This window comes from Callithrix jacchus, chromosome 18 (assembly GCF_049354715.1).
Source record: "Callithrix jacchus isolate 240 chromosome 18, calJac240_pri, whole genome shotgun sequence".
In the NCBI taxonomy this organism is placed as follows: domain Eukaryota; kingdom Metazoa; phylum Chordata; class Mammalia; order Primates; family Cebidae; genus Callithrix; species Callithrix jacchus.
In genome coordinates this window covers 8,758,821-8,770,920 of record NC_133519.1, presented here as the reverse complement: position 1 = coordinate 8,770,920, position 12,100 = coordinate 8,758,821, and the positions used below count along the sequence as shown (strand labels likewise).

At 46.3% G+C, this 12,100-nt stretch overlaps 1 long non-coding RNA gene across 1 annotated transcript; it reads left to right on the top strand.

Annotated features, from left to right (window-relative positions):
• The first annotated feature begins 330 nt into the window (after positions 1–330).
• LOC144580144 (uncharacterized) lies at positions 331–10,696 on the top strand. Its single transcript, XR_013529184.1, has 3 exons — positions 331–382; positions 4,439–4,501; positions 5,889–10,696. It is a non-coding gene; the product is annotated as an uncharacterized LOC144580144 (long non-coding RNA).
• Positions 10,697–12,100: the final 1,404 nt, after the last annotated feature.

Sequence of the window (12,100 nt, the reverse complement as noted above, 5' to 3'; positions counted from 1 at the left end):
TTTGGGGAGGCCGGCGGTACTGGCGACATCTGCTTCCCGAGCAGCCGTCCTTCCTGCTCCCTCTCTGGTCTCCGGTCGTTTCCACCCTGGGGCTCTTGCGGGGCGCGCTCCCTCTGCTTTCTAGAGGTGATTAATTTCCCAACTCCTCGGCACCGCCCTCTCCACCCGAAAAAAGGATGCAGAACCACGCCTGGAGTTGGGTGGGCCTCCCGGGTGCTGGGCGGCCCGGGACAGCGGGGGACCCCGGCGGCGGGGCAGGCGGGGCGCTGACGTGTCCGGGCGGGATTGGGCCGCCGCCCTATATAGCAGCTGTGGCCGGGGCGGGCGAGCGAGCGAGGGAGCGAGCAAGCAAGCGGCAGGACCAGCGGGCGGGGGCCCACGAGTGAGCTTGTGGCCAGGCTGGGGAGGCCTGGGCGGGTGGGCGGGTTGGGAGGGCGTGGGGGCTGCCGATGTGGAGGCCTCGGATGGGGAGGGGCTGGGTGCCGCGACCCCCGCCCACGAGCGTCCTGCTCACCGCGCGTGGTGGTTCCAGGCCGGGCCCAGGGCCGGCTCCGAGTCCCCCCTGCTCGTGACCACGGCGGGGAGGGGCGCGCACGAACTTTCCCAAGTCCCGCTGGGCCGCTCCTGGCTGTAAGCTAGGCTCCTAGGCTCCCCCGCCGCCTCCGGGGCTTCAGCGAGGCGCTCCCGGAGCCTTGGCCCCGCCCCTCCCCCGCTCCCCGCGGGGACGCCCCCTCCCCCAGCTCGGGCTGCCCCCGCCAGCTGGGGGCGCCTTGTGCGGCCCGGGCAGGGGTCCGTGAGAGGCCAGTGGTGTCCTTCCCCCCAGGTGGTGGCGGGGCTCGGGTCTGGGCGCAGGCTGGGTGACGGGGGCCCCGCAGCACCTCCACCTGCCGCGTGGTGCCCGTGCCCGTCTACGTGGTCGGGGGTGGGGAAAGCTGCCCTCCTCCGGCCTGGAGTGCAACTTGGACGTGCCCCAGGGTCGTGGATGAAAAATACATTACGGAAAAATACCGAATTTGGATGAAAGGCTGGGAGGCCGAGGGGGTTGCTGTCCCTTTAAGCCTGTCCCCGCCCGCGGGCCCTCGTGGCCTGTGGGAGGGCCGTGCTGAGGTGGCATCTGCGAAAGTTCCTCCATGCAGGATGGGTGCCGACTTCCAGAACTTGGTGAGAAGTGCGGAGCCTGCCTTCTACTAGCCAGTCGACTGCGGCCTCTCCTAGATTTTGGTCTTGTGATCTTTGAGTGGATCAGGATTTTATTTCCCGTTCTGCACTTTGGTTTGTAGTCTTGGACAGTCTGACTTTTGGAAGAGGAGAAGTCGACTTCAGCGGGGGGTTTTTTGATGCCCTCCATACCCAGTCCTGTCGGGTGTGTGAAGCACTCGCGGGTCTCATTAGCTGAGGCTGAAATGAAATTCTTCCTGGACTATTACTGATAGTTCTCTTCGAAGATTGTTGCCCATTGAATATGTAGTTGGCAAAACTTATCACAAGGGAATCAACTTAAAAACTTCCTTGTTTAAAAGCAAAAAAGTGGAACCCCATCTGTTGCTGTCAGAAGCCTGTTGAACGTGTGCTAAACTTGTGAGCACCAGGTTCCTACGGAACACACGGCTCTGTCCCAAATTCACATTTTGCTCCACATGTATTAGGGTAGAAAGGGGTCTTACTTCCTGCCCTTCTTCCTTTAGTTCTAGTTGTGTTTGCTGAAAGTTACATTCTGAGATATGACCTTTTTTTTGCTGTGGACATTTATACTCCGGAAAACAAAATCTAAAGTCCAGGTTCAGTATAGTCAGAGATTTACATTAGGTGGACCTGGAGCTTCCAATGGGGAAAGTGGTTGAGAGCAACCAGAATCAGAAGGGACAGGGGCCATATGGGTGGGACTGAAGGAGACGGGACAGAGCTCACCCGCCAGAAGGAGCCTTGGAGAAGAGCAGACTTGTTCTCCATGACCCAATCTACAACAGAAGTAGATTCTGTCATAACTTGAGGCAGAGCGTTCACAGCCATGCAAGGGTGGCTCCCTGGGCTCCCTGAGAGGGTCACGAATTTCCTGTCCCTGGTGGTGGTTAATAAATTGGATTAGAGTAATATCAAAGGTTCCTTTCAATCCTGATTTGAGCAATACTGTTAGATCCAGTGAGAATCTGAGATACCAGATGTTTAGCCTCTGTTCTTTGGTAACTAGGCCTGCCCAGGGTCTCCTGGGAACTTCAGATACCAAGTGGAAGAACTAGGTGGAGAGCACACTCAGCCTGACGTTTTCCTGAGGTTGCTGAGAGATCCATGTGGAAGAGGATTAAACCTTGTGGGTGTTGTCTGTGGAGGCAGAGCCAGAAGGGCAGAACAGTGTGGGATGGACATGGAGCTGTGGGGACAGGTTCCTAATTGCTGCTTTGTTGAACCAGAGGCAGTTGGACCCCTGGGCTGCGCCTCACTGGCTTGTGGGCACAGAAGGAGAATGAGGCTGACTTTCAAGAAAACCTCCCCAGAATTTCAGTTGGGGAGGACAGGGCCTGCATTTACATGTGGATCATCAGATGCTTAAACTCATTCTTCAAGGTTTTCGAGTTGTTTGGAAGAAAGACAAAATGCTGTTTGATGATACCAGAACTCTAGATGCTTAATGTGTCTAGTTGTGACCCATTCACTGCAAGCTCTGACGAACTGCCATCTGCAGTCTGGAGGCCAGGGACCCAGTATAGCCTGTCGGACCAGTCTGGAGTCTTCCGGAGGTCTGCCTTCTGCCTCTTCTGGCCGCCTGAGGGTCTATGCACACCTGAGAAACACGAGAGGCTCTGCTCCAGGGTCTCCCTTGGACACAGGAATAGGTTCCCTTGTGTTGACACTCCTGTCAGTGTAGGGTCTGGCTGGACTTGGTGCCTGAAGGGTGTGTGAGTGGTCTCAGAAGAGACTGACACTAGGGGCAGAGCTCTGTGCTGGAGAGTCGGTGCGAGCTGACATGGACGGAACTGCAATTTGCAAACTTACAGTGTGGCTGTCACTGGGCACTGAGCCCAGAACCTGGCTTGATAAGAGGGTGGGTGTCTAGGTTTAAGAAGTGTCATTGGAGCCTGGGACAACCTTGAGTGAGAGAACACGCAAGGTGGATAGTCAGCAAGCAAGAGTGGGAGGGCAGAGGGCGGATGCAGGAGGCCAGAGGCAAGTGTCACTGGACACCTGGTGGAACACCTTAGACTAGAGCGACCTGCCCCAGTTTGCTCCCAGACTGGCCAGACACTTGGAATCTCAGGGATCACTTGCCAAGTTGTGAATGTGCTACTCTGACACTTTGGAGGTGTTTTCTCACTTTCATCTTTAAAACTCGCAAACTGGAATTTTTTGGTGATGCATTTAAAGGGAATATTCTTGTTCGGTTTGTCCCAGCTTGTCCCCTCTTCAGTCTTGGGGTGCATCTGTGTGTCTGGGCCCATAGTGTGTCTGGTTTGTGGCAGGTTCCCTATGTGACTCAAGCCCTGTATTTAGTTTTTTTAAAAATCATAACCAGGACTAGGATCCTGAAATACCTCCAGTCCACATCCTCTGCCGGAAGGATGAGACCCTTTTAATCCAGTCTCCTTGATGCACTCCCGTTGCCATGAACTGCCTTCCTAGCTCCGGACCCATGTGTCTTACGGACAAGATTGTCATCAGGGTATTAGTAGTAGTCTCCAGTTGAGTGGGGTGCTCCTGTTACTGTCATTGCTTCTCCCATTTTAGACACAAGCTTGACTCCTGTCAGCTGTTCCACCTTTTCTTTTCATGGTCTAGGAGCACATGTGGTCGAAGGCCTCCCCTACCCAGAGTCCCCTGGGGTGAGGTGACTCACCCTCCTCTTCACAGACAGCCTTTGAAGGCTCCTTTCAATCCTGCAATTTTATGACCCGGTTTCTAAATCCCAGTGGATTAAAAAGGACTGAAGGACTTTTACAGGATGACAGCAAGAAGAACAGAGTAACTGCGAAATACACAGAGAATTCTTGAAGGCAGGAGCTCTCGGTCAGCATGAGCCGGGCAGAGCCCCAGGTCCACATTCTGTTGTAGGTCAGAGCTCAGCTCTGGTTCAGCCATCTGGGGTTAAGTGGGATACAGGAAAGATGATCCAACCGTGTGAGATCAGTTTTGTGAGGATTTTACTTCAAAATGGTTAAATGTAGAAGTTTAGGCTTAAAAGATCACTCCCTCAGGTCCCTGGAATAGTTGTCCTCTGAAAGCTGGAGCTGATTTCAGGTTTTACTGTAATGTGTTTTGTTTCAAGCTAATGGCTTAATTTTTTTTTTCCAAGAAACTTCCCTGAGTATTGGTGTTAGTAACCAAAGCATAAATCATATCTTGACCTTTTCTGCTTGGAGGTAAAAAGACCTGGGCTATGAAATGAAGATAAGTAACTTTTCTCTCTTTGCCTCCCTCTTCTCTCCTGCTTCCTATCCCATACCAGCAAAAGCTGGCAGGCTGACAGGCGGCCTCAGGACGGACTTTCTGGCTACTGACCGTTTTGCTGGTAAGTTGGACCCTGTCTGAAGACTTTCTGTCCCTGGGTTGTGTGTAGACCTGGGAGCACGAGGGTGTGTATTTTCTTAGTCCTGTGTGTGCCTTCTTTCTTTGCACCCTCAAGTTTCTAGTGGTTCGTCAGAGATGTCTCTATAGCTTCGCCTCCCAGCAGGAACTGTCTGCAGACATGTCTCCTCTGGATGTGTCATCTGGCTTCCATCAGTGTTTTATCTTTTCTTTTTTTCTTAAATGCGAATTATGTTTATTAGGTATTACCTGAATGGGGGTCTTCTCTTTAGGATTGCAGGCCTTAATTTTCTTGAACTCGAGAAGAGGCCTTAATTATGTTTTAAAAATTACACAGAATTCACTCCTTATGACTTGGCCTTCTGCCAGTAACTGATGCATAACTGTGTGAAGAAACCGGATTCCTCCTCTCCATAGTAGTTTGGAGCCCATCTGGAACTGGGAAGAGGGAAGGGGAGGAAGCTAACACTCCTACCTCAGAATGCGGAATGTACCCCATTTTTCAACAAGGGAGCTGTGGCTTTCAGAGGCCATGTCCTGTGGAGCACTGTGGCTCTGCCGATCCGAGGAACTCTGTGCCCTGGGGCCAGGTTCCCCTTGCTGTGCAAGAGGAGAATAACCAGTCAGTGTGGATCAAGGGCTTTTAGCTCGATTTGTGGGTCTGTTATTGTTGCCACAAAGCACTGAGGCTGCTTTTTCCTGTCAACACAGCTACCACCTGGTTGAGATTGGGAGGTGATTTAGTTTGGGCCCTGGATGCAACTTGCGGAGACTGGCTGGCTTTTTGTAGCAACTGTCTCGATGCGTTTTGTGAGCATTAACAGGTGTGTGGTGAGCACATTGACAGGATAACCAAGGTAGCTGTTAGAATGATCCTGGTGGTGATCTGTGCCTGGAGCCTGGCTCAGACAGGTGGCAGGTTCCAGTGCCCCCCGCCCCGCTGCGGGCAGGGGTGGTGCAGACTGCCCCTGAGTGGAAGATGAGCTCCTCCATTACCGGCAACTTTGGAGGGGACAGCAGTTCTAGGACAAGCTTGTCCAACACGCAGCCCAACGCCAGTTTGTAAACTTTCTTATAGCTATCATAGTTTATTTTATGTGCGGCCCAAGATCATTCTTGCACTGTGGTCCAGCGAAGACAACAGATTGGCCACCCCTATTGTAAGACCTCCTCTGTTGCAGTTTCCCCCTTTTTATCACTTGGTGAGAGTTTAGATACTAGCCTACAACAGAGATTGTGAGGAAAGTAAGAAAAGGTATAGTTTGCTGGTAAAAAAGAGGATAAGATTTTCGCCGAAACTCCTAGGTTAACAAGCCCATAGATAATTGAGAGTTGTACGTTGACTTCGGATTTATTCTTCTTTGCTTTAGTGCTTTTCCCGGATTGTGTGTAGGTGTGAGATCAACCATGAGCTCCGTTGCAGTTTTGACCCCGGAGAGTTTTGCCGAACACTGAAGTGGGCTGGTTCCACAACAGATCAAAGGTGACGGCCGTTTCCTGTGCGCTTCCTGGTAACGTCTGAGGCAGTGCGCTGTCTGAAGCCTTTACCAGACCCCGCGCCCTTTCTAGAAGTACGTTCTGGCCCTGTGACTGTGGGGCAGCGAGGCCCCACCATCTTGTGCACTAGTTTGCATTGTGATGTATGCGGGGGCGATTGACCTGGCACGAGGAAATGAATCAGGTACAGTGAGATTTAAAATGGGGACAGCTTTCCGGACAGCCAGTGAATCCGACCATTGGTAATTAATGCAGTCCTTTTCCTGCTTGTGGTGAACTAGCATCTGGGCTGTGAGGCATCCCAGAGTGTTGCTTCAGCCCGCCATGAGGGCGAAGGCTGGGTCCTGGATTCTGAGTCCTTACATACCACTGGCTGGGATGAAGAGCAGCACTGTACAGCAGAATGGACTGTAGGCCACGTCTGTAATTTTTAGGATTCTGTAGTACTTATTAAAAGGAAAAGGTGAAATTAATTTTGATATCTTACCCAGTCTGTCTAATGCATTGTCATTTCAACATCTTTTTAATGTAAAAAAAAAAAAGAAAAATGGAAAAATCATTGATATTTTAGATTATTTCTCTTTAAAATCTGATGCGTATTTACAACTACAGGACATTCCTTTCCATTTGAATGCCAAATTTACATCCAAAATCCTTGACCTGTGATTAGAGTTCGTAAAATCTTCATTTGAAAGAGCAGATTGTTCTACTCCAGCTTGTTCCAAACACACTTAAAGTTTCCTCGTAAGTAACTTGAGTATCGGTTCTTAAATTAAAATTAATTAAAACGTAAAATTCACTTTTCCTCAGTCACACTAGCCACATTTCACAAGCTCATTTGTAGTGACTGCTGTGTTGGGCGTTGGAAACCCAGAAGCTGCTTTGTTCTGGGGACCTGGGATCTTCCTACTTGAGCCAGCTTCCCTGTGAGGTCTGTTTTTCCCTTTCTAGAGAGGGAAGACAGCACTGAAAGGATCCACTCACCTGTTGTGTCAGCACTGCCGGGTAGCATGGGGTGCCCCTAGGAAGTGGTGGGCCTGGACTCAGGCGCGGGCCTGTCCGAGTCCAGAGGTCATCCCCCTGTTCTCTGTCACATCCATTCACGGTGTTTTTCAGTGGGCCTTGCTACTGCCAAGACAGCATGCTCAGCCCTGGGGATTTGGGGTTGCCCAAAACAGTCACACCCTTGATTTCATGGAGACCGTGGCTCATGGCACAAAAACATGAACAAATTGGCACTAAGGAAGATGGAAGTGATGACAATCAGGGAACCTGATTTCCACAAGCCTTGCTGTCCTCTGCCTTGGGCAGGGCAGGGGTATCGGTGGTAACAGTTCCCACGGCTGTCATTTTTAACACTGCATGTTACAGTGTTAAAATTTTTGCACACTGCAAAAATTAGCTGGGCATGGTGGTGCACACCTGTAGTCACAGTGCCTTAGGAGTCTGAGGCAGAAAGGATTGCTGTCCCATTCAAGCCCTTGGGAACAGGGAACAAGATACATGAGAGCAGTCTTTACCATGTGGAAAGCATTTAAAGGGGGACTGAGATCTGTCTAGTTACCAGCATGCACCACCAAGAACAACTAGGAACAGTTCTGAAGACGTTTCATCTCAACATAAAGAAAAGGATCACTTAAGAGTGAGCATGCTTTCCTGAATTAGCACCCTGGGAAAAAACGGGCAGAGCCTATTCCCACTGTGCAGTGTACTCTCCACTGGGTGATCATTTAGTTCATGACTCCTTGGGGTCTCCACCACCTTAAGTTTCTTTGACTCTCTGAAGAACAAACCACTGCTTCCAGGTGGAAATGCATCGATAGGAGCCAAGGGTTTCTTGATGTCTGTAAGTGCCATGGTAATGAGGAAAGAAACCCCACTTTTCTGTCTCTTTTCTCAAAGAAAGAGGAAGTAAAAGTCAAGACATGGCAGGCATGAGGTCCGGGGCCTGGAAGTTAAGATCTCAGGCGGTCTTAAGGGTAGTGGGATATGGAGACAGGCCCTCTACTGATCCCATTCAGTCTTGCTCAAACCCCCGTGCTTACTTCACCTATCACAACCCATCACATGTACTTTCTAAAGCTGAAACACAAGACCCTTTCACATGTAATATGTAGAGTTGTGAGCCTATATAAAGGCAGAGATTTCCTGTTAGGGGAGCTTGGCTGTTAGGCACCTATGCCACCTTGCTCCTGGCCAAATAAATCACCCCTCCTTCCCAGTTCAGCGTTCGAGAGGTCTGTTTCTTGGGGCTGCTCCTGCTTCGGTAACACTAGTCGGCCACCTTGAGCCACTGAAACGTGTTTCATGCCAGCTCCTGCACACACACTCCTCACGAGGGCCTGGAGCCCACAGCAGGCCCCCACCCCAACTGCAATGGTCTTCCTGGGAAGAGGAGGACAGCAAGGGCAGGATGGGAACAGAATAGCTGTGGGAAGGACCATTAACCTAGAGTCCTATAATTCAAAATACCTTCAATCTTCTCACTATAAATCTCATTAAACTATAAGAAACAAAATAATTTGAAGTTTGACCTAGGGCAACAAGTTATACTTGAAAATTCTTTTCTTCCTACAATTTACAGAGAAAAGTTTTATGAGCCAGAATTAGCTTGATTCATGTTTGTAAAGAACTCTGTTATGGATACAACGCTAGCTAATGCCATGGGTGGAAATACTTAAGAATCTGAAAGATTAATCTTGGGCCCAGTCCTATCCAAATAGAAACAATACTTTTCTACAAACAAGGAAACATCAGGAAAACCCAAGTCTTCAGGTTTTCTCCTCTCGAGGTGTTAGAGCACGTGGCACTGCAATATGCGATCTGCCTGGTGACACCGCTCGGCACACCACCCACTTCACTTGACCTGCTTCCTCGTTTGTCTCCTGAGAAGGTGGGACTGCATCATCTCTACAAGTACTATCTTCCTATGAGTCTACTAAAGAAATTAAGCCTCCCTTTTGGACATCTTACTTACATAACTGTCTCTGTAAAGACTAATGCACATCCTCACCAAGATCCTTGATCTCATAAACCACGGAGAGCATCTGGGGACCACGGAGGCGGCCGAGGCCTTCTTTGCCATGACCAAGCTCTTTCAGTCCAATGATCTCACACTCCGTTGGATGTGCTGCTTGACCATCAAGGAGATGTCTTCTGGCATTTTATTTAGATGTCTGTGATGTTAACATGTTAACAAAGTCTCCGTTGAATTAGATCTCTGCTATTTCCAATCCCATCCCAATAGCGGATAATTCCTAGTAAGCCTCATGTAGTTGTGTCTTGCACATGCTCAGCACATCTCTTGCTCAAGGATTCATGGAGACCCTTCACATACAGTTCTCAAACCCTCACATGTGCAGCATCCTCCTCTCCACTTTCTTCACGATAGATACATTTAGCTGCCTCAAACCCTGTGACTGCTTTGCTGCGGCTCAACGGGAACAGGCTCAGCCTGGAATCCAGCTCACTGCGCTGCAGAAAGGTAATTTTTCCGAGGCAAGACCCAGGGCAGTTACGGTGCCCACTTGCTATACTATCTCCTTTCAGTGATCTGAGCGTTATACTGTCTACTCTCTACTGCCTAAACAATTGGAGACAGTTTCCAATATTAGTTTCCTAAACCATTTTTCTCAATTGTTTTTCCTGGTATGTTTTATACTAGGAAATTTCCACTAGGTACTAAAAAGAAAATCTCTGCTTTAATTTTTACATTCTTATTCTTAAACCATTGAGAATATATTCTTGTGTGTATTATAAGAAAGAATAATTTTTCTGGTAACTTTTTGTTTTGATATAAATTGAAGCTTTCAGAAATTTGTATATTATTAGCTTTTTTTTTTTTTTTTTTTTGAGACGGAGTTTCACTCTTGTTACCCAGGCTGGAGTGCAATGGCGCGATCTCGGCTCACCGCAACCTCCGCCTCCTGGGTTCAGGCAATTCTCCTGCCTCAGCCTCCCGAGTAGCTGGGATTACAGGCACGCACCACCATGCCCAGCTAATTTTTTGTATTTTTACTAGAGATGGGGTTTCACCATGTTGACCAGGATGGTCTCGATCTCTTGACCTCGTGATCCACCCGCCTCGGCCTCCCAAAGTGCTGGGATTACAGGCTTGAGCCACCGCACCCGGCCTTTATTAGCTTTTTAAAAATGGTTGTTTATCAAAGAACAGCTTTAAGTTCACTCATTTTTACTATTTATCATTTTGCCTTTTGACGACATATTTCTATACAAAATTGAATCAATCTCTGGATTTCTATTCTGTTCCTTATACACAGTGTCACAGTGTTTGAATATTGGCAGACCTTCTCCCTTCTCACACTCTTCTTTTTTTGCAGAATTGTTCTGCCTATTCTTGTTCGGGCTGTTCTTCCCCATGACCCTAATAATCACTTTGTCTTGCCGTAGTAAATAAGAAGCCCAGTGATGTTTTTAATATAGAGAACATAATTTCTAGATCATAAATTATAATTATATAAATACATATGTGTTATAAATTAATGTAGGGAATGTTTAACGTCTTTGTAATTTTAAGACTTGTCAAAAAGCATGTTTTTTTATTTTACAAAATGTATTATCTTTTGTATGTTTTTCCAATGTTTTAGAGTTTCTTCTTGTAAGTTTTGGATTTTTTTAATGTATACGTGTGACATTTTATCTTACCTCTAAAAATTTTTGCCATTACAAATGAGGTCTTCATTGTGTATTCTAACTGTTTTGTTTATATACGTGAAGGCTATTAATATTTGTATGTTGATCTTATAAACTAATTCATTAAATTATATTGCTGATTTTAGCTTTTCCACATATTCTTTTAAATTTTCCACCTATAACAATATAATTTTCAAATCAATATATTTGTTTAATTATTAGGACTCTATTTGCTTTCTCTCGCCTATTATATGGGCTAACACAATAATAGTGAAGATGGCAGCATCTGTGTCTAATTCCTAACTTTAACACAGCCATTTTTTAAAACCTTGTTAAATCGCTATGATTATTTTTAAATGCATTGTCTACCTCTGCAGGAAATTTAAATGGCCACAAATTATTTGATTTTCTTTAATTGAGGTGGGGTCTGTGTTTCCTTCCTTTCAGCCTAGACTACGGGACTGCTTTGGCCAACTGATTATAGTAGAAATAAGGTTTTAACAGTTTCTAGGCTTAGTGTTTTAGAGGATGGCAGTTCTAAGCCACAGTGAAGAAAGTATAGTTACTTTCCTGGGGAGAATGCCTAGAGAAGTACAGGAAATGAATGGCACCCAGGTGATTCCTCTGTCAGTCTACTTTATGACAATAAACCAGTTATATGAGTGAAATTGTTGTAAAATCTTCTAGACTAGCCCAGATATGAGTTGATTTCCCTGAGTGATTTTAGTCAATGATATGAAAAATTGACATATTCTCCAACAAAATCCTGCTCTATATTTCTGACCCACAAAATCATAAGACAATAAATTGGTTGTTGTTTAAGTTTTGAAATAGTTTGTTACACAAGGGTAGATAAACACTATGGAAAGAGCAATATCCTTATCCTTGTTTTTCTTTAATATAATTCAGTATATTAATATATTTCATAATATTAAAATACCCTTTTATTCTTGATTATTAAACATAATTGTTTTATTCTTGCTATTTAAAATTTAATAGTTTAATGCTAATATTGCAATATTTTTACAATGTTATAATTAAAAATCAGATATTATAAATTAGAATTTAAAACTTTTTGTGAAATATTTGCCAAACTTTCAAATCAGTTTATGGAAATAATTAGAAGTCTTCCTTTTCTGTAATGTGAAAAAGGAGATTGAGATTGTCTATTCTTGCATAGTTTTGTTATTTGTTCTAGAAAAGTATAAAGACCTGGTGTTTTAATATGGAGGAGACTTTTTGAATATATTAATTATTTCTTCTCCTTTTGAGAATTCTTTTAGATGTTCTGAAGATTGACTGAAGTCAATTTGGTAAATTTTATTTTCATACAAAACTATCAATTTCTTGGATTGGCAAGCACATTTGCGAATTGTTAGAAAAGCTGTTTTCTATGCTTTTATAAATTTTTTACAGGGTATTTATACCTTAT